Below are 26158 nucleotides of genomic sequence, written 5' to 3'. Positions count from 1 at the left end.
TCATCAGCCGCACTCACAAGACAGCCCCGAACATCACCCAAGTACAACGCAACGCCATCCACGCTCTCAAGACCAACCGCAACATTGTCATCAAACCAGCAAAGGAGGGGCCATCATCATACTGAACAGAACGGATGACTGCAAAGAAGTGTACCGACAACTAAACAACGAGGAACACTACAGACAGTTACCCGCAGATCTGACCAAAGAACACACCCGTCAACTCAACACTCTGATCAAGACCTTTGATCCGGACCTTCAGAGCACCCTCCGTGCTCTCATCCCACGTACTCCCCGCATTGGAGATCTTTACTGCCTTCCGAACATACACAAGGCAAACACACCCGGCCGTCCCATCGTATCGGGCAATGGGATCCTGTGCGAGAACCTCTCCCGCTATGTCGAGGGCATCCCGAAACCCATTGTACAAAGAACCCCCAGCTTTTGTTGCGACACTACGGACTTCCTACAGAAACTCGGCACACATGGAGCAGTTGAACCAGGAGCGCTCCTCGTCACAATGGATGTCTCGGCACTCTACAACAGCATCCCCCACGACGATGACATTGCTGCAACGGCCTCAGTGCTCAGCGCCGACAACTGCCAGTTTCCAGATGCAATTTTACAACTCATCCGCTTCATCCTGGACCACAATATCTTCACCTTCAACAACCAGTTCGTCATCCAGACACACGGAACAGTCATGGGGACCAAATTCGCACCTCAATATGCCAACATCTTCATGCACAGGTTCAAACAAGACTTCTTCACCGCACAGGACCTTCAACCGATGCCATACACTAGATACATCGATGACATTTTCTTCCTTGGGACTCATGGTGAACAATCACCGAAACAACGATATAATGAAATTCAATAAGTTCCATCCCACCATCAGACTCACCATGGACTACTCTCCAGAATCGGTTGCATTCTTGGACACACGCATCTCCATTAAGGACGGTCACCTCAGCACCTCACTATACCGCAAGCCCACGGATAACCTCACGATGCTCCACTTCTCCAACTTCCACCCTAAACACGTTAAAGAAGCCATCCGTATACACAGGATCTGCTCGGATGAGGAGGATCGCAACAGACACCTCCAGACGCTGAAAGATGCCCTCATAAGAACAGGATATGGAGCTCGACTCATCATTCGACAGTTCCGACGCGCCACAGCGAAAAACCGCACCGACCTCCTCAGAAAACAAACACGGGACACGGTGGACAGAGTACCCTTCGCCTTCCAGTACTTCCCCGGAGCAGAGAAGCTACGGCATCTCCTCCGGAGCCTTCAACATGTCATTGATGAAGACGAACATCTCGCCAAGGCCATCCCCACACCCCCACTTCTTGCCTTCAAACAACCGCACAACCTCAAACAGACCATTGTCCGCAGCAAACTACCCAGCCTTCAGGAGAACAGTGACCACGACACCACACAACCCTGCCACAGCAACCTCTGCAAGACGTGCCGGATCATCGACACAGGTGCCATCATCTCACATGAGAACACCATCCACCAGGTACACGGTACATAGTCTTGCAACTCGGCCAACGTTGTCTACCTGATACGCTGCAGGAAAGGATGTCCCGAGGCATGGTACATTGGGGAAACCATGCAGACGCTGCGACAACGGATGAATGAACACCGCTCGACAATCACCAGGCAAGACTGTTCTCTTCCTGTTGGGGAGCACTTCAGCGGTCATGGGCATTCGGCCTCTGATATTCAGGTAAGCGTTCTCTAAGGCGGCCTTCACGACACACGGTGGTGCAGAGTCGCTGAACAGAAACTGATAGCCAAGTTCCACACACATGAGGACGGCCTCAACCGGGATATTGGGTTCATGTCACACTATTTGTAACCCCCACAGCTTGCCTGGACCTACAGAGTCTCACTGGCTGTCCTGTCTGGAGGCAATACACATCTCTTTAGCCTCTCTTGATGCTCTCTCCACTCACATTGTTTGTATCTCAAAGACTTGATTAGCTGTAAGGATTTGCATTCCAACCATTATTCATGTAAATTGAGTTTGTGTCTTTATATGCCCTGTTTGTGAACAGAATTCCCACTCACCTGAAGAAGGGGCTTAAGGCTCCGAAAGCTTGTGTGGCTTTTGCTTCCAAATAAAACTGTTGGACTTTAACCTGCTGTTGTTAAACTTCTTGCATATGCAGCAAGACAATTGACAATATCCAGGCTTGGGCCGACAAGTGGCAAGTAACATTCATGCCAATACCATCTCCCCATGACATTCAATGGCACTACCATCGCTGAATCCCCCACCATCGACATCCAGGGATTTAACAATGATCAAAGCCTGAACTGGATTAGCCATATAAACATAATGACTATAACAACAGGTCAGGAGCTGGGAATACTGTGGCAATTCACCTTTTGACTTCCTTCCCCAAGGCCTGTCCACAATCTACAAGGCATAAGTCAGGAGCGTTATAGAATATTCTCCCCTTATTTGGACTGCCAATACCTTCTTCAAGAAGCTCAACACCATCCAGGGCAAAACAGCCCTCTTCATTGACACTTCTTCCACAAACATTAATTCCCTTCATCAGTGAGGCACAACGGCAACAGTACATACCATATGAAAGGTGCATTGCTGGAACTCACTAAGGCTCCATTGACAGCACCTACCTAACCCACAACCACTATCATCTATAAAAAAAAAGGGCAGCAGATACATAAGAACACTAAAGTTTATCTCAAACTACCGCCACATCCTGACTTGAAAGTATACTTTGTTCATTCACATCTAACAGTCCCAGGGTGAAGGAGTATTGAATAATGGAACCTGGTGCTCATTGCTGCCTTCTTGATGGCAGTGATTCAATTGAGGGGAGAAGGGCCCCGCACCGTCTAGCCCATCTTCCAGAGGAGGCCTCGCCTGAGGTCCATGGTTCAGGGGAGCCCCAGTGCCACCCAGAGGATGAGGAGTTTAGACCCATCTAATGGAGGCCACCTGCACAACCAAGGGTATATCGAAAAGTCTCTCCTTTCTGGAGATGAGCAAAGACAATGTCACATATATCTGCATCTGTCAAGGTATGTAGTGGATCAGAATTGCCACATAGTGTGGGAGGATCTAACACCCCATGATCTGGGAGGACATCTCCTGCCAATCAAACTGAAGATCACTGGTGCACTCAATTTCTTTGTCTGAGGATCATTGCAAGCATCCAGAGGGAACCTATGCAGCATCTCAGTCCTTGGCACATAAATGTATCGAGCAGGTGACATATGCCCTCTACTGAAATTCACATGTGATGAAGCTATTCAGGCTGTTCGATTTCTGGGGTTTGCAGTGATCTCAGGATATGCTCGAGTTCAAGGTGCAGATTGCACACATATAGCTTTGAGAGCTCCATGGCAGCAGCTCTTGATGTTCATCAACAGGAAAAGGTTTCACTCACTGACCATTGGTGTGCAATCATCGGAAGGACATAGAACATGTTTGTAACAGGTACCCTGGGAGTTCCCATGATTCACATACATCCTGAGTCACTCCCAGATACTTTGCATCGAAGGGACTCAGTAATTACAGGGCTGGCTGCTTGGGGATAAGTGGTAACGAATCAAACGATGTCTCTAGACACCCACGTGTCGTCCTCAGAGTTCCTCAGTGGAGAAGTATATCTGGTGCATAGATTGACACAATCCATCATCGAGCAGACCATTAGCACCTTAATCCAAAAACATCACTTTGAATGTTTGGACCGCTCAGGTGGGGATGGGGCTCTGCAAGAACCTGTAGAAGGTACCCCACATAATCATAGTCTACTGTGCTCTTCAAAACCTGGCGCTTCAAGGGGGGTCCCTGGCCAGAGGAAGATATGGAGAAAGTTGATAGCTTCTTAGATGATGAAGGACAGGAAGGGCTAAAATCTAAAGACAGAGATGAGAGTCAGCACCATGTGAAGATACAACCGAAGAAGTATGATGTGGAAGATGATGTAATTAAGTGGCTTGCGAGACCATTTCATGCATGGATGTCAGATTTCCTTCCCAAAAGTGGATATTAGGGAACTGGATAAATCTTTAAAACAATCAAGTGGTCACCATTACATGACTATCTTTTTATTCCAGATTTACTAACTGAACTTGTTAGTAATTTCACCAGCTGTTGTGGTGGAAAATGGACTCCTGTTCTGGTATCTGGATTACTAATTCTGTGACATTACCACTATGCTAATTTACTTTGATTGGAGGATAAATACAGAACAAATTACATTCAAAATAATGTGATGGGATCTTTTTACTTTCACTTGAGAGCAGACGGGACCTTGGTTTAACATCTTATCCTGAATCTGACACCTCCGTCAATGTACTCATGCAATGCAGCATCCAGGAGTTTCAAACCAGATTTTAAGTCTAAAGTGGAATAATACGAGCTGAGTGACAGCCAAATCTATAGTCAAATCCACATAGATGTCAGTCAATCAGGCTTTGGCGAAACCATCACCTTTTCCTTGGACTTGGTTGATGGTGACTTCCTATATCGGAAGTTCAGTTATAGATTTCCAGCATCAGTCAGAATGCTGATTTAGACTCTCTCTATTACAGGGGTATAAGTATCACAGATGTGGTTGGCATATGCTGCTCTCTCTCTCTCAATAAAACAACGTGTTTGATCGTTCAAATACCCCTGATTGATGTGCACAACATCTGGGCTGAAACACTGCAATCTGCAGTCGATCTCGGAGTTCTCAATTCCTCGAGATTACTAATCATGAACATATTTACAGCCTTCTTCTGAGCAGCAGCATTTTTACATTTTCCATGCTAAAACCACTGCAATACAACTTGTAGAAGCATAGCGTAGCCAGAAGTAAAATTTAGGAATATTATGAACTCGCACCGCTGAGAATATTACGTTCTGGCATCATAGTAAGCCATTAAAATGTGAAAGCATTTCCAATTATTAGCTGGTCTATGGAGCATTTTTATAGTGGCTGCTGATCCTGCAATGCCACATACCATTTATATTATTGTTAATTAATTAGCACAGCTTTATTGAAGTGGAAGGGTTATAAGAAGTGATTTTGGAATGGGAATGCAGAGAAGTGGGGATCAGGAATAGGTCAGGTTAAGGGTTGTTCAATGAACCCAAGAACACAGGAGCAGGCAATTTGGCCCCTCCAGCCTGCTCTGCCATTTAACTGCATCATGGCTGACCGTCTACCTCAATCTCATCTTCCCACACTATCCCCATATTCCTTGATGTGATTGGTATCTAGAAATCTATAAACCTCAGTCTTGAACATACTCAAATGACTGAGCTTCCACAGCACTCTGAAGTACAGGGAACCAAAGGTTCACCACCCTCTGATTGAAGTAATTCCTTATTTCAACCCGAAATGGTCTACCCCTTATTCTGAGACAGTGCCGCCTGATACAGATACTAGATATCCCCTCAACCAGGAAATATATCCTTCCTGCATCTACCTTTCAAGCCCTGTAAGAATTTCATGCACTTCCATGAGATCAAGGGCCCTATTTTACCATTTTGATTCTAAGTGCTGAATCTGGGAGTGTTTCAGATCCGACTTTTAGACCTGTTCTCAGGCACTCCCATACACATACTGCCTGAAAAAATATCAGCGATTCCGAATCGCGCTGCACAAGCCTGTGAGCAGGGCTCAATGCGCCCACAACCCTGCAGCTCCGATCGGCGCCTCCAACTACTGACAGAATGTAGCTTTTGAGCCACATCCCTCCAGGGCCCCCCCCACCACCCCACAGACAATGTCCCACCCCCCCCAACATTACTGACCCCCTTATCCCCCAACCCCCTGCCACCCAGACCAATCGTGGGCCCCTCTTCTCCCACTCTCCCCCCCATCGATCTCAAGCAGAGTGGCAGCGGACCCACTTTCCCCCCACCACCGATCTCAAGCAGAAGGGCAGCGAACCTCCACTTCCCCCCGACCAATCTCAGGCAGTGATCCACCCTCCCCCTTCGATCTCGGGCGGAGTGACAGCGGACCCCTCCTTACCCCCCGCCACTGATCTCAGGCAGAGTGGCAGCAGACCACCCCCCCCCCCCCCCACCACACCACCGATCTCAAGCAGATTGGCAGTGGACCCCCTCCCCCCCTCGCCTCGGATCTCAGGCAGAGTGGCAGCGGACCCCCCCGTTCCCCGTCACCACCGATCTCAAGCAGAGTGGCAGTGGACCCACCATCCTCCCGCCCCACCAATCTCAAGCAGAGAGCTGTCAGACGCCAAGCACTTATCTCCTCACGAACCCTCACTGATGGAGCGTCCAAATCGGACTTCCATAGAGCATGTCTATTTCACGCCAATTCCAGATGGACGAACGTAGTGGTAAAGGGAGAAATGCTGGTAAAGTTAGGCATGCAGCCCATTAAGTCAACTGAAATGCATGCAAACGCATTTAAATGGCCGTCGCGCCCGGTCCCAATCGTGGCCATTTTTAGGCCTTGGTAAAGGGGGAGGCGGGGCACGGATCGTACTACCTGCCTCACGCCCGACTTTACCAGGTTTTCACGCCCGGAAACGGGCGCAATGTGATGGTAAAATCAGGCTCTAACTCTCATTCTTCTAAACTCTAGAGTACAGGCCCAGCTTCTTCAATCTTTCCTCAAAACAATCCCACCATCTCAGGAATTTGCCTGGTCAGCCTTTGTTGCACTCTCTCTATGTTAGGTATATCCTTCCTTGATAAGGAGACCAAAGCTATACATAATACTCCAGGTTTCGTCCCACCAAGGCTGTGGAAGAATAGGCTTCACTAAACAACTTTCCAAAATTTATTCGACAGCTCCTCTCAAACTCCCAGAAGAACAAGAGCACAAGGCGCATGGGACCACCATCTTTGAACTACACACCAATCTGACTTGCAGCTATATTACCGATCCTTCATTCTTGCTACATCAAAAACTTTGGCCCTACCTAACAATACTGTGAAAGTATACGTTCATTGCATAGACTAGTCGTTTAAGGCAAGGTGAGGAAAGGGCTGGGACCTGAATATTCAAGGGTGACCTTTCTTTTGGGCAGCAAGTTAAGAAAATGTGGAGGAGTAGCTCTTAAGTATGACATGAGTACAATGTCATAGAGGGAAAGATGAGCTCAGATCAAGATGGAGAATCAGTCTGGCTTCAGGTAAGAAATAGTAAAAGGCAGAAATGAAGCTTGAGGGAGTAGTTTACAGGCCTCCTCTATGCCCTAAAAGTGAAAGGGAGAATTAATGGGGGCTTGAAAGAAGGCTGCAGCAATAGTCATGGATGATTTTAATCTACATATAGGTTGGGCGCATCAGATGGGCAGAGGTAGCAGAAGATGAGTCCATGAAGGTTTTTTTGAGAGAGTTTCTGAGAACCAACCAGGCAGCAGGCTATATAGATCTGGTAATATGAAATAATGATGTGGAGATGCCGGCGTTGGACTGGGGTAAACACAGTAAGAAGTTTAACAACACCAGGGATCAAGTGGATCACTTGAAGAGCATAGAGGGTGTACAAGTAGAGTTAAGAAAGAAATCAGGAGGGCAAAAAGGGGACATGATTGCTTTGGCAGATAAGGCAAAGGAGAATCCAAATAGAGATTTTACAGATACATAAAGGGCAAAAGAGTAATAAGGGAGAGAGTAGGGCCTCTTAAGGATCAACAAGGTCATCTATGTGCGGATCTACAAGAGATGGGTGAGATCCGAAATGCATATTTCTCATCAGTATTTACTGTTGAGAAAGGCGTGGATGCTCGGGAACTTGGGGAAAGAATGATGTCTTGAGGACTGTACATATAAAGAGAAGGAAGCGCTGGAAGTCTTAAAGAGCATCAAGGTAGATAAATCCCCGGGATCTGATGAAGTGTATCCCAGGACGTTGTGGGAGGCTCGGGAGGAAATTGCGGGTCCCCGAGCAGAGATATTTGAATCATTGACAGCCACAGGTGAGGTGCCTGAAGATTGCAGGGTGGTAAATGTCGTGCCTTTGTTTAAAAAGCGCTGCAGGGAAATGCCTGGGAACTACAGGCTGGTGAGCCTCACATCTGTAGTGAGTAAGTTGTTGGAAGGTATTCTGAGAGACAGGATCTATAGGCATTGAGAGATTAGGGACAGTCAGCATGGCTTTGTGAGTGGAAAATCATGTCTCACAAATTTGATTGAGTTTTTTGAAGAGGTAACCAAGGTGGATGAGGGGAGGGCAGTGCAGTTGATGTTGTCTACATGAACTTTAGCAAGGCCTTTGACAAGGTACCGCACGGTAGGTTGTTGCATAAGGTTAAACCTCATGGGATCCAGGGTGAGGTAGCTGTGATGACTTCAGCCAGGGTAATGAGGTTGGCTTGCTCGAGTATGAACTACCTGATGAGTCCTCGCCCCTTCGCTTTGGGAGAGGAGTACGGCAGGGCTGCCCCCTGTCCGGCCAACTTTATTCTGTGTGCGTGGTGCCATTCCTGCGCCTCTTGCGGAGGAGGTTGTTGGGTTTGACTCTGCGCGGCCCGGACATAGGGGTGGTCCTGTCGGCCTACGCCGATGACATGCTCCTCATGTTCACGGACCCGGCTGACCTGCGGAGGATGCGAGAATGCCAGGTGGTGTACTCCGCCGCGTCCTCTGCCAGGATCAACTGGGCCAAGTGCTCCGGACTCCTGGTTGGTCCGTGGGAGACGGACCCCCTTCCGGAGGAGCTCAGGCCTTTCACCTGGAGCAGGACCAACCTCCTCTACCTGGGGGTCCATCTCTGCCCAGCCGAGGAATCCTGGCCGGCGAACTGGCAGGAGCTGGAGGCCAAAGTCTCCGCCCGCCTGGGTCGCTGGACAGGACTGCTCCGAGTGCTGTCCTACAGGGCACGAGTTCTCGTCATAAACCAGCTGGTCGCCTCCATGCTGTGGCACTGGCTGGTCACTTTGACCCCTCCCCCTGGCTTTGTCACCGAAATGCAGTAAGCCGTCGTGCGGTTCTTCTGGGACAACCGACTGCACTGGGTCTCTGCCGAGCTTCTGCATCTCCCGCTTGAGGAGGGCGGACAAGGTCTGGTGTGCCTCCGCACATAGGTAGCGACCTTCCCCCTCCAGACCCTGCAGAGATACCTTTACGTCGAGCCTCCTCCACGATGGCGACGTATTTTTTCCGCCAGTTGCATGGCCTCAACTACGACGTGCAGCTCCTGCATATCAACCTGGGGCGTATTCCGACCTCCTTGCGGGAGTTGCCCGTCTTTTACCAGGACCTCCTTACGGTCTGGAACGTGGTCGCCTCGCGACGCAGCTCTCCCCCGTCAGGAGTAGCGGCTCTTGTGCGAGAGCCGTTGCTCAGGAATCCGCACCTCCAGCCTCACAACTTCAGGTGGCTGGCGGAGAGGAGGGCCGCAGACGGCGGGGTGACCAGGATCGGGGACCTCTGCTGGATGGCGGAGGAGCGGGCTGGATGAGCCCCCACATGCTGGCTGAGCGCGCGGGGGTGGCCGTCTGGCGCGCGGCCAAAGCCATCCAAGACCTTAAGACGGTCGTGCTCGGCCCTGAGTGCGCACGCGGTCTGGAGGCGGCGCAGGCGTGCGGTGGGATCCCGCCCAAGCGTTCCCCTGCTCGGACGGAATTTCACATTGGTCCAAAGCCTAAACCTCCCCCCCCCCCGGGTCAGGTGCCCCACTGCATGTGCTGCCTCGCGGAAATGTCCTCCGTGCCCTTTTCCACCGCGTGGAGGCGTTTCCTGTACGGGCTGCTGCTGCACACCTTTCATTACCGCGTCCTCGCCTGTCGCCCGGATACATCTTGGCGGGCCTTGTTGCCGCCAGGCGGCGGAGGTCCCCAGTGGAGGTCCCTCTACGGAGGGATCTCCCCCAATTATCTTGGGGACCTGGGGTGGAGGGTGCTGCACGCAGCAGTGCTGTACAACTGTAGGTTTTTCTGGTTCACGGGCTCCCAAGACTGCCCTTTTTGTGGCCTTGTGGAGTCCGTGGACCATGTCTATGTTCTGTGTTTGAGACTGCACACCCTTTTTGGTTTCCTCAAACACCTTTTACTGATGTTTTGTTTCCACTTCAGTACCACGCTCCTGATCTACGGGCACCTGGTGCAGAGAGGGGCGGATCGGGATGCCGACCTCCTCGTGAACCTACTCCTGGGCCTGGCGAGATGCACCATCAATAGGTCCACGCAGCGAGCGATCAACGGGCCCGTCCATCCTGACTGTCTGCCCCTCTATCGCGGCCAGGTGTCTCTGGAGAGGGAGCATGCGGTGTCCACCGGCGCAGTTGACGCCTTCCGCGACCGCTGGGCACCGCAGGGGCTGGGGTGTATTATCGACCCTGATAATCACCTTTTGGGTTGATGTTTTAAGTTTCCTTTCGACTTTGTTTTTGGTTCGGGCTGTTCCCCCTTCTTTTTGGGGAGCTGCCCCTTTTAATTTGTCCCTAAGTTAGTTTGAGTTTGTTTATTTGGTTGATATCGAAAGAAATACCTGATGAGTCCTCGCCCCTTCGTTTTGGGAGAGGAGTACGGCAGGGCTGCCCCTTGTCCGGCCAACTGTATTCGATTTGCGCCGAGCCATTCCTGCGCCTCTTGCGGAGGAGGTTGTCGGGTCTGACTCTACGCGGCCCGGACGTAGGGGTGGTCCTGTCGGCTTACGCCAATGACGTGCTCCTCATGTTCACGCACCCGGCTGACCTGCGGAGGATGCGAGAATGCCAGGCGGTGTGCTCCGCCGCGTCCTCCGCCAGGATCAACTGGGCCAAGTGCTCCGGACTCCTGGTCGGTCCATGGGAGACGGACACCCTTCCAGAGGAGCTCAGGCCTTTCACCTGGAGCAGGACCCCGAGCGTTCCCCTAGTCTAAGTAATGGTGACCATGAAACGATAATTGATTGTTACAGAAATCCATCTGGTTCACTAACATCCTTTAGGGAAGGAAAGCTGCCTATAGGTGACTCCAGACCCACAGCATTGTTTTGGTCGCCACACTACCAGAAGGACGTGGAGGCATTAGAGAGAGTGCAGAGAAGGTTTACCAGGATGTTGCCTGGTATGGAGGGTCTTAGCTACGAGGAGAGATTGGGTAAACTGGGGTTGTTCTCCCTGGAAAGATGGAGAATATGGGGAGATCGAATAGAGGTGTACAAGATTATGAAGGGGATGGATAGGGTGAATGGTGGGCAGCTTTTTCCCAGATCAGAAGTGACGATCACGAGGGGTCACGGGCTCAAGGTGAGAGGGGCGAAGTATAACTCCGATATTAGAGGGATGTTTTTTACACATAGGGTGGTGGGGGCCTGGAATGCGCTGCCAAGTAGGGTGGTGGAGGCAGACATGCTGACATCGTTTAAGACTTACCTGGATAGTCACATGAGCAGCCTGGGAATGGAGGGATACAAACGATTGGTCTAGTTGGACCAATGAGCAGCTCAGGCTTTGAGGGCCAAAGGGCCTGTTTCCTGTGCTGTACTGTTCTTTGTTCTTTGGAGGGATATGTCGCCATGTCACCAGCGCATTAGCCTGGGCCTCCGGATTACTACTATATCACCATCTTTGATAAGGTTTCCATTATCTTTCTTACTGCTGAAGTTAACCTATTTGGCCTATTGTTCCCTGAACTTGTTCTTAAACAAGTTTTCAAATCTAGGCATCACGTTAACTGTTAAACTTATGGCACTATTCCATCTTCTAATGATATTTAATAGTGCTTCTGCTAGCTCTTCCTTAACTCTGCCCCAACCTCTCTTAATGTGTGGGGATAGAATCCATCGGCCCAGGGGTTTTATCCTGTCTTGTGTCTGGTTCATCCATTATCGCACCAATTCCTATTTAACAGAGATCAGAGTGGCTGAAAACAAGTAGCTAAATTGCTGTCATTCTGAAATCTATATAGTTCCTCTTGCGATTTGTTACATCCTTTGTTTTTGTATCAACAAATTTCAAAATTATGTCCTTTTTGACCAAATCAAAATCATTTATCTACAACAAAAATACAAGTAGAGCCAGCACTGTTCCCTGTAACATCAATTCCAAATGTTCTCTCATCAAAGCAATATTCATTTGCCTTAAATTACTTGTCCGTGAACTAACTTTCTCATTATTGGAGGACTTCAAATTATTCTGGGATTTAAAACACCAATAAAGACTATTAGAACAGAGTGGATTAACTTAAGATAAGAATCACAGACTGCTTCATATATATGTTACAGAGGTACTGTCTGCATAGTAACACATATAACCACAGTTAGATAATTCAAACATGTATTTTTGAAAGTATTATTGAACAGGCATGGATCTTGGCTAAAGGCACAGGGTTCGAAGGCATTGTGGGAAATAGGCCAGTAAAGTGAACCACATTCCTGATAACAATACACCCATAGGAGCATAGCCCTTATCAGCATGGGTACCAGACAGCTCAGTGAATGAGATATTCATTGAACAAGGACAGACTACTGATTCCAGACAGCTAATGAATAAGCCAGAGAAGAATCCAGGAAGGTGGCCATGGGAAAGTCAGGCAGAAACCGCTAGAACCTATTGTTTCCATGCTGTCAGAGAATAACTGTGATTGGCCAAGGTATATGGCATTTACTAATCATGACTGATCTGTATTAATGATGAGCCAGAAGGCGAGTAAAATGTCTTTTGGAAGTTGTATAATTGTACTGCCGCTGTGATGTAACTTCAGAGAAGAGTTGGACTGCCCAACCCTTCTTTTCCCAGCTTGCGTTGGTCAATAAAGAAACTTCCTTCGCCAGGATACTGTGTTGCGAGTCTTTGTATTAGCTAAAGTTAAGCTCAATACTTAGCCTCTGAAAAACCCCCGAAACTAATCACTTATTTTCTCTTGTATATAACATACTTATATTTTTCTGACAAGCTTCTTTTGAGATACTTGACTGAATACCTCTGAAAATCCATACACACTTCGTTTTTCAAAAAACTAGTAAAATTTGCCAATACAATGTGCCTTTAACAAACCATGCTAATTCCTGAACTAATAATACGTTCTAAATCCTCATTAATTTTCCCTTGAAGTAAGGAATCGAAAGGGAGAAAAGTTTGATAAATTTGCTTTCTTGTTCACATATTGCTAGTTTGGACAAAAACCTGGCTCCTGCCAGCAACAGAAACATTACACACAACGTGCACTTTATAATCATTTTTTCAACACTATTCCTTGAGGAAGGTATAATATATTTTTGATGCTCAACATCTTGCTTTCCTGACAGCTACATATGCTTCATAGTGCTCTATGAAAGTTATTCATCATTGCTCTGCTACCATTATTACATGGACATCTGAAAGTGATTGTCCTTTGTCTGAAGTCACCAAAATAACTAGTATAGTTTCATTGAGATGTCTGATTTTAGCAAATGAATAGGAAAAATGGCATGAACTTGTTGATGCTTTTCTGGAACATCTTTTGAAATTTAAAACTTACTTTTTCATGCGATGTAAACCTCGTTTATATTTACGTAAGGGCACGCATTTGTCAATTTCCAGCTCTTGCTCTGTTTCAGTTGACTCTAAGTCAAAGAGTAGAGAAATGTCAGAATTATCAATAACTACACAATTAATATGTTTTAATCTCCAAAATTGGTTGCAAACTTTACAAATTTTCATTAATTCCAACATTACCATTAATTGGATTTTTCCACGTTTCAGCCTCCTTTAATCTCTTCTGCATTTTACGAAAATAACGCTAAAAATAAACAAACATTTCATTTTTATTCGGACAGAATAGTAAACTAAATTCGTAATTCAGTAGTATTAATTGCCAAAGAGTGCAATTTTCATTTTGGAAAACATATTTATGAAAATATGATGATGTAGTATAAGTACACAATTTACATCTGCTGTAAAAATGCCACAATGTACCTGCAGCTGTCGATTACACATGGAAGAGCATGAGGGCTGTTATGTTAAAATGCCATGTAGAATTAGCTGATGTGGCTCTTATATGTTGCCTCGGTTAATAACTTATCGTTGCTATACCCAATGTTACGACGTGGATACAGATCAGCATTATTCCAATGACATAACAATGACATATATATGAAGAAGATCTTGAAACCTTTGATGATATAACAAGGCAATTTATTATACCAAATAATTTTGCATGGATTTTTTAAAAAAAAATCAGCTTCTTGCGTCCCATCAGATCTGAGTGCGTGTGTCTGAATTTGAAGAGCTCATTTGCCAAAAGATCATTCGGTGCAGCCTTTCTGGTCACTGAGGAGTAACTCTCATTCTGCCATATGCTGTTCCTGGGCTGAATTTTCCCATTTCTTTTCCAGGTGTTGTCTCAGGCAGGAAAAACGGAGGATAGCCCACCAGCTGCCTCGCCAGGTCTTCCCACTGTATTTTCCAATAAATTAAGGGTTTTAAGAAAGTTAAGAGGCAGGATGTCATGCAAGGAGAGGTGAACCAGCAATCTCAGGTGCCGAGATCAGGGGGCCCTACACTGATCAAAAATTGGACGGTTCTCTGGCTTTCCCTTCCATCCCCTCCCTGGAAACCTTTGCCCCAGGCTTCCCTTCATATCCCTCTCTTCAGGCTTGCATTGAAGCACCGGCACCACAAAGCCGCCAAGAAGGCTGCCTGTGCCCCCACCACCCCAAAACGAAGATGTAGAGCCGATTCACAGGTGCCAGCTTGAATTCACTCAACTCCAAGTTGCCCTCGGAGGTCTGGTCTGCTTGTGTCTCTTGAAACCATTCTGAGTTTAATTTGACGTGGGGGCATGATTCCAACTTATGGGCCCGATAATGATATGCAAATATATTACATTGAGATTCTGCTGTTGAGCACAGGAAATGTGACCAGCCACCAATGGGAGGAGGGGCAATCGCGCCCTAAATCTATGTCATTTATCACGCCTAAAGACTTCTTGCAACTCTCACCACCAAACCTGCCCAATGCAAAAGGGAGCAGAAAATCTCAGCCATCATCTTTACTACAAGCCCCAAGGGTTTCTTGTTTATTCCTCTGTCCAGTGGTGCAACTATTGTTAGGAGGCCTATAAACTACTCCCACCAGTATTTACTCACCCTTGCTATTCCTAATTTCCACCCATACTGATTCTTCTTGATCTTCCGAGCCAAGATCCTTCCTCACAACTGTCCTTATACCATCCTTTACTGTCCAGGTTACTCCTCTTTATCCGTTCTGTCTGTCTTTTCGAAGGTTTCTGTTCTACTGGAATATTTATTTTCCCACTTAGCTCATCTTGACTCTGGGGTGAATTTTCCCGTTCCACCCACCACGGGAATCGCGAGGGGCGGACCATGGAAAGATCTGTTGACCTCGGGCAGGATTTTCCAGTTTTGGGGAGAGTGTGGCCAGAAAATCTCACCCTCTGTCTCTGTAACGGTGATTAGATCAAAATCATTTATCTCTGTTATGCCACAACTTCACCTATAGCAACTAGGCTTCACAGAACTTGAGCACTGCTGAAAGAAGAAATTTTGTCCAAGTTTTTTGTCTTGCCAGAGTCCACTTGCTAACCAATCCGCACTCTCTTCTCAAAGTATAACTTTTGTTTCCCCTGACATTGGTATTCTTGTGATTATCGCCAAGCATTGTTTGAAAACTTAAACCAGGCAGCTTAACTTTGATTGATAATGGCATTACTCCAAGGAATGAACCAGCAAACTTATTCTGTTTAGCTGCAGCAAGCACAAATGTGTGCATATGTTTTTTCTCTCTGCAATGAACAGGGCCCCGTGTATTTCTATGTGTAACTTCCAGTGCATGCAAAGGTGCGACACTGTGAGCTTGACTGACACCATCAGTTTTACTTTTAGCATAATGAGGATTATTTCGCAAATGTTGTCAAATCGCAGAATCACATCTAATGCTGGACACTGTTCTGAGGTTTTGCAAGCACCAGCTGGTTAAGTACAATCTATACCTGGCCTGTCACGAACAGCAGAAGCGACATGCCGGTTGATGCATTCTGCCAGTCTTTGGAACTATGGACTACTTCATTTATCTCACTGCAGATGTTTTGCACGTTCAGATCGAGCCTTTAATTTTTTTACTATCATTCTCTGCATAGATCTTACTGTCCGATGTACTATGACAGTTAAACTCTGCAAACCTTCTTGTTCCACTCCATCATTACTGAAAATCATTACACTGTTTTAAGTGAGCAAGCATGAAAACAGCAGCTGATCACTGATTGCAGCAGCATGGTAGCACAGTGGTTAGCACTGCTGCTTCACAGCTCCAGAGTCCCGGGTTTGGTTCCCGGCTCGGGTCACTGTCTGTGTGGAGTTTGTACATTCTCCTCGTGTCTGCGTGGGTTTCCTCCGGGTGCTCCGGTTTCCTCCCACAGTCCAAAGATGTACGGGTTAGGTTGATTGGCCAGGTTAAAAATTGCCCCTTAGAGTCCTGAGATGCATAGGTTAGAGGGATTAGTGAGCAAAATATGTGGGGATAGGGCCTGGTGGGATTGTGGTCGGTGCAGACTCGATGGGCAGCAGCTATGAGACCGAGAACTCATGGATAGCACATTTAAGGTGGTGATCGATCACACTACAGGTTAAAAGAGTACAGAGACGCAATAGTCAATCTAGAAGCATCAGGTAGAAGCATCAGGCAGATAGCCTAATGCAGGAGTCCCCCGAGTCCATCCCATAAACAATTGAGTTCTCTGTTCTGGACATTGGTGAGGGTGATAGTTCCTCAAGAGGCTTGCAGCTCGAGTCAAGGCCAAGATCCTGGTTGAGGCCGTTCTCATGTGTGCGGAACTTGGCTATCAGTTTTTGGGCTCGGCAATTCTGCATTGTCGTGTGTCGTGAAGGCCACCTTGGAGAACGCTTACCCGAAGATCAGAGGCTGAATGCCCGTGACTGCTGAAGTGTTCCCCGACAGGAAGAGAACACTCCTGCCTGGCGATTGTCGAGCAGTCTTCATTCATCCATTGAGGATGGCCTCAACCGGGATCTTGGGTTCATATCACACTACCTGTAACCCCCACAACTTGCCTGGGCTTGCAAAATATCACTGACTGTCCTGGCTGAGACAGTTCGCACCTCTTTAGCCTGTGCTTAACCCTCTCTCCACTCACATTGTCTGTACCTGTAAAGACTCGCATTCCAACCATTATCTTGTAAATTGAATCTGTGTCGATGCATGCCCTGTTTGTGAACACAACTCTTCACTCACCTGAAGAAGGAGCGACACTCTGAAAGCTTGTGCTACCAAATAAATCTGTTGGACTTTAACCTGATGTTGTAAGTGGGCCAATCCATGGCTTATGAAGGAAATTAGAGAGCATATCTGCTCTAAGGAAGAAGCATACAGATTGGCCAAGAAAAATAATAGGTCTGAGGATTGGGAGCAGTTTAGATTTCAGCAAAGAAGGACCAAGGGATTGATTAAGATGGGGAAAATACAGTACGGAAGGAAGTTTGCAGGGAACATAAAGACTGACTCTAAGAGTTTCTATAGATATGTAAAGAGAAAGAGGTTGGTGAAGACAAATGTAGGTCCTCTGCAGACAAAAACGGGGAAATGTATAAGAGGGGACAAAGAAATGGCCGAGCAACTGAATATATACTTTGGTTCTGTCTTTACAAAAGAGGACACAAATCAGATACCAGAAATGTTGGCGTATGCAAGATTGAGTGAGAGGGAAGAACTGAGGGAGATCAATATTAGTAGAGCAGTGGTACTGGGAAAGCTGATGAGATTGAAGGCAGATAAATCCCCAGGGCCTGATAATCTACATCCCAGAGTACGGAAGGAAGTGGCTCTAGAAATAGTAGATGCATTGGTGATCATCTTCCAGGATTCTATAGACTCTGGAACAGTCCCTGCAGATTGGAGGGTAGCGAATGTCACTCCAATATTCAAAAAGGGAGGAAGAGAGAAAACAGGGAATTATAGACCAGTAAGCTTAACACCGGTAGTGGGGAAAAGTCTCGAATCCACGATCAAGGATTTTATAGCATTTAGAAAGCAGTGGCAGGATCAGACAGTCAGCGTGGATTTGACAAATCTGTTGGAATTCTTTGAAGATGTAACGAGTAGAGTTGACAAGGGGGAACCAGTAGATGTGGTATATTTGGACTTTCAGAATGCGTTTGACAAACATCCGCGCAAGAGATTATTGTGCAAGATTAAAGTGCATGGGATTGGAGGAAGTGTATTGAGATGGATAGAAAACTGATTGGCAGAGAGGAAACAACGAATAGGAGTTAATGGGTGCTTTTCAAATTGGCAGGCAGTAACTAGTAGGGTGCCACAGGGATCAGTGCTGGGACCCCAGTTATTCACAATATAAAATCATGATTTGGATGAGGGAACAAAATGTAACATCTCAAAGTTTGCAGACGATACCAAGTTGGGTGGGAGGGTGAACTGCGACCAGGATGCAGAGATCCTTCAGAATGATCTGGACAGGTTGGGTGAGTGGGCGAATCAATGGCAGATGCAGTATAATTAGGATAAGTGTGAGGTTATTCACTTTGGAAGCAGAAACAAGGCGGAGATTACTACCTGAATGGCTGTAAATTGGGAGAGGGGAGTGTGCAGCTGGGTTTCCTTGTGCACCAGTCACTTCAGGTAAGCATGCAGGTGTAGCAGGCGGTAAAGGCGGCAAATGGCATGATGGCCTTCATCGCGAGAGTTTTTGAGTACAGCAGCAGGGATGTGTTGTAGCAACTATACAGGGCCTCGGTGAGGCCACACCTAAAGTATTGTGTGCAGTTTTGGTCTCCTTTTCTGAGGAAGGACGTTCTTGCTCTCGAGGGAGTGCAGCGAAGGTTAACCCGGCGGATTCCAGGTATGGCGGGATTGATGTATGAGGAGAGATTGACTCGGTTAGGATTGTTTTCGCTGGAGTTCAGATGAATGAGGGGGGATTTCATAGAGAATTATAAAATTCTAACAGGCCTAGACAGGATAGATGCAGGGCGGATGTTCCCGACGGTGGGGGAGTCCAGAACCAGGGATCACAATCTGAGGATTCAAGATAGACCATTTAGGACGGAGATGAGGAGACATTTCTTCACCCAAAGAGTGGTAAACCTGTGAAATTCATTACCACAGAAAGCAGTTGATGCCAAAACATTGAATGCATTCAAGAGGCGGCTGGATATAGCACTTGGGGCAAATAGGATCAAAGGCTATGGGGAAAAAGCAGGATTAAGCTATTGAGTTGGATGACCAGCCATGATCTTAGTGAATGGCGGAGCAGGCTCGAAGAGCCAAATGGCCTCCTCTTGCTCCGATCTTCCATGTTTCTATGTGGGCAGCATGGTGGCACAGTGGTTAGCACTGCTGCCTCACAGCACCAGGGACCTGGGTTTAATTCCAGCCTTGGGGAACTGTCTTTGTGGAGTTTGCGCATTCTTCCTGTGTCTGTGCAATTTCCTCCCACAGTCCAAAGATGTGCAGGTTACATGCGCAATTGTCCCTTGAGTGTCAGGGAATTTGGCAATGGGGCTGACAGGAATAGGGCCTGGGTGGGATGTTGCCAGTGCAAGCTCAATGGGCTGAATGACCTCTTTCTGCACTGTATGGATTCTATGATTCCATGAACCATGTGTACTGGCTATAGTCTGGAATCTGCAGAATCTGTGCAGGAACTCAGGCTAAAATATATTGATTTTTAAAAAGAACACAAGAACTCAGAGCAGGAGTAGGCCATTTGGCCCTTCAACCCTGCTCCGCCATTCAATTAGATCATGGCTGATCTTTTCACGGACTCAGCTCCACTTACCCACCCGCTCACCACAGCCCTTAATTCCTTTACTGTTCAAAAATCCATCTATCTTTGCCTTAAAAACTCTCAATCCGGTAGTCCCAACTGCTTCACTGGACAGGGAATTCCACAAAGTCACAACCCTTTGGGTGAAGAGGTTCCTCCTCAACTCAATCCTGAATCTGCTCCCCCTTATTTTCAGGTTTCGCCCCCCAGTGGAAACAACCTCCCTACTTCTATCTTATCTATTCCCTTCATAATTTTATATGTTTCCATAACACCCCCCTCATTCTTCTAAATTCCAAAGAGTATAATCTCAGTCTACTCAGTCTCTTCTCATAAGCCAACTTTCTCAACTCGGAATCAACCGAGTGAATCTCCTCTGCACCTCCTCCAGCGCCAGGACATCCTTTCTCAAGTAAGGAGACCAACACTGTACACAGTACTCCAGGTGTGGCCTCCCCAGCATCTTATATAGCTGCAACATAACCTCCCTGTTTTTAAACTCCATCCCACTAGCTTTCGAGGACAAAATTCCATTTGCCTTCTTAATTACCTGCTGCAGCTGCAAACCAACTTTTTGTGATTCATGTACAAGGACACCCAGGTCCCTCTGCAAGCTGCAATTTTTTACCATTTAAATAATAGTCCACTTTGCTGTTATTCCTATCAAAATGGATGGCCTCACATTTACCAACATTGTATTCTATCTGCCAGACCCTTGCCTACTCACTTAAACTCTCTATATCTCTTTGCAGACTTTTATAGTGTCCTCTGCACACTTTGCTCTACCACTCATCTTAGTGTCATCTGCGAACTTTGACACACTACACTTTGTCCCCAATCATCTATGTAAATTGTAAATAATTGCGGTCCCAACACTGATCCCCGAGGCATACCACTAGTCACTGATCGCCAACCAGGAAAACACACACTTATTCCCACTCTTCGCTTTCTGTTAGTTAACCAATCCCCTATCCATGCTAATACATTACCCGTAATGCCGTGCATCTTTATCTGATGCAAAAGCCTTTTGTGCTGCACTTCGTCAAATGCCTTCTGTGCGGCACCTCGTCAAATGCCTTCTGGAAATCCAGATACACCACATCTACCAGTTCCCCATTGTCCACTATGCTCGTAATGTCCTCAAAGAATTTCATTCAATTAGTTAAGTGTGACCTGCCTTTCATGAACCCATCGTGTGTTTTCCCAATGGGACAATTTCTATTCAGATGTCTCACTATTTCTTCCTTGATGATAGCTTCAAGCATTTTCCCCACTACAGAAGTTAAGCTAACTGGCCTATAGTTACCCACCATTTTTCTATCTCCTCTTTTAAACAGTGGCGTCACATTTGCTGCTTTCCAATCTACTGGAACCGCCCCAGAGTCCAGCGAATTTTGATAAATTACCACGAGTGCATTTGCTATTTCCCCCACCGTCTCTTTTAGTATCCTGGGATGCATTCCTTCAAGGCCAGGAGACTTGTCTACTGTGATGCTAGTGTACCTTAAAGAAAGTTTTTTTTAAAAACATGACTTCTGCAGCTTTCACAGCTTCAGTGGTTTCTGAGCTCACAGCTTCAGTGACGTCATTGTTGCCAGCTTGACTGGAAATGTCCTTTTATTGCTCAAGTGTCTTAAATGGGGTTGTTTGTGGTGTTTGCTTTGGAATTAGCTTTGCAATCCTGCATTGTTATGAGGATGGTCATGTGTTTTTGGACGGTTTTTTACTTTTCAGTTCAGAGCTGCAGGTTTGAGTTTTAGTTTTAGAAGAGACAGCAAGATAAAAGGAATTGTTTTCTCTCTCTCTCCCGGTTTTGTTTTCTTTGGAAATTCTCCTGTTTTCCTGAAGGGTGAATATCTGCTGTTGTTGGGGCTGGACCAGAGTCTCTCTGGTGCGTTGGGAAGCTGCCTGGTCTTCAAACTGTGCAGAATAAATCCAGAGAGCTGCAGACTTCAACCAAAGGACTCAATCTCCCTTATCACGTGAGCAGTAGACTTTGCTGAACATGTTTAAAGGGTTTTCTCTATGGCAAAGGTTTTGGTTTGATTGGAACACATTAGATATCTTTGTTAAGTGTTTTATACATTATAGCGGTTGTTTTGTTTCTTGTTTGCAATTGAAAAAATTCTTGCTAATTTTCTTACTATACATGTTAACTATGTTCTTAAATAAACTTTGTTCCACAAAAGCTTCCTTGGGTCTTTTGAATCACACCTGAAGTGGAATGTATCATGTTTATCCTAGCCAAATTCAAGATACAACATTTATGATTCAGATGGGCTTCATTAAATACATTAGAGTTTCTAACCTCAACCATAACACTACCTTTAGCCCCATTAACTTACCTAACACTGCTTCTTTAGTGATAATGATCGTTTCTAGATTCTCACCTGTCATTGCCTTCTCATCATCAATTTGGGGCATGTTATTTGTGTTTTCCACTGTGAAGTCCGACACAAAATACCTGTTCAATGCCTCGGCCACTTCCTCATTTCCCATTATTAAATCCCCCTGCTTAGCTTCTATGTTTACCTTCGCCGCTCTTTTTCTTTTTATATATCTGTAGAAACCTTTGCTGTCTGTTTTTGTATTCTGAGCTAGTTTACTCTCATAGTCTATCTCACTTTTCTTTATAGTTTTTTTGCAGCTCTCTGTTGGCCTTTAAAGATTTCCCAACCCTCTCGTTTTCCACTAATCTTTGCGATTTTGTATGCAAGGCCAGAATTTATTACCCATGACAATTAAAGAATGGTGATATAGTGCGAAGGCCTGATTTTGCTTGACGAAGTTGAACTTGTAGATTGTAGTGTTCCCCTGCATCTTCTGCCCTTGTTATTCTTGGTGCTGGAGGTTGAGAATTTGGAAGGTGCTGACTAAGAAACCTTGATGAGTTCTGCAGTGCATTTTGTAGATGGTACACATTGTGCATGCAGTGGTGCGAATAAAGTTTAATGTGCTGAATGGGATATAGAAATCTACCAGGAGGATACAAGCTGGTGGACTGAAAAATGTTCCAAATAATTACGTTGTTTGCCGCCTCCCTAAATCAAGAAAATTACGACCTGTTAAAAGGTAGAGGTAAATTTGGACAAATTGTACGTTGCAGTGATTAAGCACATGAACAAAATATTTTCCAACAGCAGATGATGGTGATAATGGGAGGTGGACAATACAAGACTCCCAAACACCCAATTAACTCCCTGTCACACACAAACACGGGGTATTCCATACATGACTAACAAGAGGCAAGTTGCACAAGCCTAAAGCAAATGTCTCACTGGAACCTTGCACTGACACCCTTTCTGAATCGTTCATGGAGTACATAGAGTAGAAGGAAAGGAGAGGCTGCAGAATATGGTGTTGCAGATTCCAGACAGGGTGAAGAGAAAGATCAGCAAAGAGAACACTATTAGACAATTTAAAGGTGTTAGAGTTAAGTTTTAAGAGCATAGAACGAGAGTAAAAGATTGAATTAGAGAGTATGCTGGGGACAGCTTGCACAAAGTCACCTCACTCAGCTGCCATCATTTTTTCACATTGTGGGCTTGGTGCAACATTCTGGTACTTGGCATGACCCACTTACAGTAAAAATATTTGCTAGAAGAGAAATTGGTATGTGTCTTCCCCATTTTTGCACATACAAGTATCGTAATTTATCCCAATTTCTGGGTGCAAGCTATTACACCTAAACCGTGTCAACAGCATAGCCACCTCTTTAGTCCTTGCTGTTGTCCTTTTTCAAGCCACCAGAAATCAGCACTGGATCACTTTTAATGTGCCAGGGAAGACTCTGTGCCTGTTTAAAGACCCTTGCACAAAATGGGTACACAGGTTTAGCCTGTTCCGTGCAAGCCCTCACTCGAATCTTCAATCCTGCAGCAGAACCTCGAGGATAGTGGATGCCACTGAAGAAGACATGTAGAATGCCAACACGACAGCATTACAGTAGGTCCTTTCCAGCTTTCCTCAACTCTCTTGTGTCTGTGATACTTCCTCAGCACATTTGGAAACCTCAGTCTCCATCGCCTTGTTTCCTATTGCTCACCAGTGGGACTCTGGGGATCTGTTGATGTATTTGAAGAAAATAGTTCTTACATTTTTGTTAGTGTGCAGTTAATAATCCCTTTGCATACCAGGATTCATGGAATTCTGGAATTCTCTCTTGCAAAAGACTGCAGGGGCTAGGTCAATTGAAAATTTCAGAACTGCAATTAATACATTTTGTTGGGTCATGGAGGTGGATTTTTCTGTTCCGCCCATCACAGAAATCGTAGCGGGCAAGGGGCAGACCATGGAAAGATCCGTTGACCTCATGCAGGATTTTCCAGTTTCAGGGTGAGCGTGGCCAGAAAACCCTGTCCCAAGTATCAAAAAATATGGAGAAAGGGCAAGCAAATGGAGTTCAGTTTTGAGGTGCTGAATATCCTCTTCCAATCGCTATGTTCTGATGCATTTTAATTAACAAGACAACTGAGTAACCAGTCAGAAAGAATGGTGCTGAATTAGACATTAACTTGAAAAGCCTGCAAGCATTATTAATGAAACTCAGTTTATCAAAGCACCGATGGTTCTAATTCTGAAGAGAGTAAGGGAACTTTTCTGTGTAATGTCCAACCTCACACTGTCAAGATCAGGAAAGAAAGTTGAGGCAGATCTGTAGGGTATGATATAATAGCAGCGTTGTTAAGTTTCTGGCAGGACATGCCACAGTTAATCAGAAAGAGGAAACCCAGGAGTTAATCTTAATTTAAGTGCCTGTAACTTTCAGACAGGACGTCAGTGCAAGATTCCAGGTGAGGCACATGCCTCAGACTCCTCGCATCTTGTTAGTAATGTTTGTATACTTGCCCAGTTCCAATTCTCCATTGTTCGTTACCTTTCTAAATACGTTTTAAAATCCCTCTTTATCTCCCTCCCTGGAGATGTACTCCTGCTCCTATTCCTTGTGTTCAAAAGTCCTCCACTATTCAATACACTCATGTCTTATTTTGGGCTTTAATTCAATTTTCCTGCTCGCTCCCCACTCTTGAAAACAAGAAAATTAATTTTGAAATAAAGGCATTACCAGACTGGGAGCTGATGCAGGTCAGTGTTCAAAGGAGAAATAGATGTGACACTTAACATGCATTAGTAAACGGGCAGTAAAATTTTGGATGAATTCAAGTTCACAGAATTCAAATCGGCCATGGAGACAGCAGAGGCAGCAGTGCCACAGTGGTTAGCACTGCTGCCTCACAGCGCCATGGACCCGGGTTCGATTCCCACCTTGGGTGACCATGTGGAGTCTGCACATTCTCCTCGTGTCTCTGTGGGTTTCCTCCAGTTGCTCCAGTTTCCTCCCACAGTCCGAAAGACATGCTGGTTAGGTACATTGGCCATGCTAAATTCTCCCTCAGCGTACCTGAGTGTGTGTACGAGGGAATTTTCATAGTAACTTCATTGCAGTGTTAATGTAAGCCCACCTGTGACACTAATAAATAAACTTTAACCTTTAGCATTTTAAGCAATAATCTCAAAAGATCTAAAAAGATCTGTGTGAAATGTATGCACTGCATGTTTCAAGCAAGCACTGAAGTTTATGATACACATGCCCAATCCTCAGGACTCTCCAACAGTGGTCTCCAACCGATTGAAGCACAAGATCACTTTCAGAATCTAAATGCAGCACAAGATCTGCTCTTAAAAATTCGACTTTACGAAAACCCCCTAAAATGTATGCCGTGCATAACACTCACCTTTTCTGACTTTCTGGGAGTGCTGTGATGTTTGTGTTGTAGATTGAAATGGCCAGTCTCATACAGCCTATCAGATGGCATCAGTGACATTTTCATCTGGGAAAAAGCCATCTCACAGGTGAACCAAAGTATGCCTTCACCTTGAGTGCACAGCATGTCAGAAAAGGGTACTTGTCTCTGTTTACAAATCCCCAAAAGTCTTTGCCCCTTGACCTAATTTTCAGTTCTATGTCATCTTGCATGGTGATGATTTCTACGTCAAGGCCACTGCTCTGTTCAAACACCTGCCGAAATGTTGCTGTCGGTTCTCCAATGTCCACTTGAAGAAAATGATGTGAGACAAGCATAGTGATTTGTTTAATCTTGTCTAACTCCTGACATTGTCTGTTGAATTTGTTTTCCAATTTGTTCAGGGGGACAAAGATGTTTGGATGGAACCTTGTCTCCAGATTTGGGAAGTGCTCAGTAATTCCCTCGTCACCACACTCCAGTGCCTGTGTCTTTATTTGGGAGGACCACAGGCCCACTTTCAACTTGAACACATTCTCTGTACTGATCATGTGTGACAAGTCTCTGTCCCTCCTAAAAGTCTGTGATTCAGTTCATTCAGTTTTGTGCTTATATCCGTAAGAAATATCAAGTCTAGCAACCCATGCATTATCTGACAGCTCGCTGTACACCTCAAATTTAAGAAAGGTGACAATTTCAGGGAGCAGATCCAAAACTCTCTGGAGGACTT

The 26158-nt window shown here is 45.9% G+C and overlaps 1 protein-coding gene across 1 annotated transcript in view; it reads right to left on the bottom strand.

Moving 5' to 3' along the window:
• LOC144499588 (uncharacterized) overlaps positions 1-26158 on the bottom strand; it is a 312004-nt gene that overhangs the window by 31589 nt on the left and 254257 nt on the right. The window lies entirely within an intron of this gene.

The sequence above is a fragment of the Mustelus asterias genome, chromosome 10 (genome assembly GCF_964213995.1).
Source record: "Mustelus asterias chromosome 10, sMusAst1.hap1.1, whole genome shotgun sequence".
Taxonomy (NCBI): domain Eukaryota; kingdom Metazoa; phylum Chordata; class Chondrichthyes; order Carcharhiniformes; family Triakidae; genus Mustelus; species Mustelus asterias.
The sequence above is the reverse complement of the archived record's forward strand: the minus strand, read 5'-3'. Positions and strand labels throughout refer to the sequence as shown.